Genomic DNA, 2190 nt, shown 5'->3' with positions numbered 1-2190 from the left:
GATGAACTCAGGGAAACACCATGTAGGCTCATGATTTTGTTTATTGGTCTTGTTGAAAGAATTTTTGTTTTCTTTACATTGAGATGTAACCCATAATGAAGTCTACAGTATTTGATCTTCTTCAGGAAGAGCTTCAAGTCTTCTGGTTTCAGTAAGCAAGACCATCTGTATATCACAGGGTAATGAGTCTTCCTCTAATTCTGATGCCCAGTGGAAATTGCCATGTGGCCCTAACTAGCATGAATGATGTATGAGAAAAATTGACTCAGTATTCAGAGAAGCAAAGTCAGTGTCTGAAGTTTGATGAGGAAACCTTTAGCACTGCCCCAACCCAGTGTCCACATGATGACTTTGTCAGTGATGCTGACAAACTGCTTTTAATGTTGCCCATCACTCCCATGCCCCTTTGAGACTGCCTACCAAAGTACATTGAGTCTTTTGGAATTAACAACAAGTAAATGAAAACTTCTGGTGTGGCACTGTAGGATCAGCACTGGACTTCCAACCCCAAGATTGGCTGTCCAATCCCACCAGCTGTCCTGAGAAACCCTATACAGGGTCACTATGAGTCAGAATCGACTCGACAGTAGTTAACAACAAAAGTGGATTCATAGTTGCTCTGCTGCTCTGCATTGTTTTTGTTAAGTGTCTTCGAGTCACTTCCAACTCATAGTGAATTTGCATAGGGTTATTACGGAGCAGGTGGCAGGTTTGAAAAGTCAGTCTTGTGGTTCGCAGTCCAGTGCTTATCGTACAGCATCACACCAGGAGACCTTAGAACAGTGCAACTATGCATTTCAGAGTTATTAAGTGTTGTCAAGTGGATTCTGACTCACAGTGACCTTGTATAGGGTTTCCAAGGAGCAGCTGGAGAGTTTGAACTGCAGACCTTGAAGTTCAAACCGATCTTGCAGTCTGGTGCTTATCCTACAGTGCTGCAGCAGGACTCCATAATATTTTAGCAATTGGGGATATTTATTTTAAAAGAACTACCCATCCTGATTATATCTTCTGAAAAGTCTCTGCAGAACCATAGAAACTCCCAAGCCTAACACCAGTAATGGTAACAGTGAACTAAAAATTGAATTGGCCTGTAAGTCACAGTCCTTCTGCACTGAATTAATGTGAGTGCTACCTCAAAGCACATTCTCATCTACATCCGAAAAGTATTGCCCATGGAAGCAGTTGTTTTAGTTAATCGGACTTACATGTTTTCTTCCTATAATAGTCTGAACATAATGGACTTTAGTCATAAAGTACCACTAAAAAAAAATAGGATTTACTTGTCATTTTGATTAAACTTAGTTCTACCAGCAGGAGAAAAAGACCAATGTAAGATACACCCTGGGGTATTTTAAAAACAAAAGAAAGGAAAAGGAAAAGAAAAGAACATTTTATTCCAGCAATTCTGTCAGTAAATTTAATTTACTTTCATTTTGAAAGGGGGTTGATGCAAATTCTTAGTAAATATGCTTGTGTGATGCTCTCCAATGGAACAAAATTTACTGAGGCATAATTCTCCCAGGTTGATTTGAAAATGCAGTTAAAATTCTGTTTCTTGTAGGGTTATCAGATCTAAAGAAAGCAGTGGAGATTAAATCTGTGAGAAACGAATGGATAAGTCTCTCCCTAGACATGCTTCTGACATCTAAAACTTCAGACGAAATCCACCTCTGTTGAAACTCATGCTTGGTGCCCTGGGATTGACAAAGACTAGTATATGAGGGGTGTTCAAAAGTTCATGGAAAAATTGCTTCATCTTTTAATTCCATTTTTTCCATGAACTTTTTGAAGCCGCTCATAAATGGTTTTGAACAATATTTTTATTTGAAAGACTCTGAGACAGCTTCATGTGTTTGGTGGCATGGGAAGTAAAATGTGATGGTATAATTAATTGGAAAAATTAACTAATTGAGTTTTTCCAGCTTTATCTTCATGGGAGAGAAGAGGAAAAAATCACTTTCTCCCAGCTCCAAGGCTATTTATTTATAGTTTCTTTGCTGTTGTGGTTTTTTCTTTTTTTTTTTTTTTTTTTTTTTTTTTTGTTATCGTTGTCCTTGCATTATTACTATTAGTATTACTGAAATGTACAAAGACCTGGAGTTAGAAAACCAAAAAGAAAGAAAGACCTCAGAGTTTCTCAAGTTGAGGGAACTGAAGAAAAAATTCAACCCTAGACTTGCAATATCA

The sequence above is a fragment of the Chrysochloris asiatica genome, unplaced genomic scaffold (genome assembly GCF_000296735.1).
Source record: "Chrysochloris asiatica unplaced genomic scaffold, ChrAsi1.0 scaffold00278, whole genome shotgun sequence".
NCBI classification, from domain to species: domain Eukaryota; kingdom Metazoa; phylum Chordata; class Mammalia; order Afrosoricida; family Chrysochloridae; genus Chrysochloris; species Chrysochloris asiatica.
Note: the sequence above shows the minus strand (reverse complement) of the source record.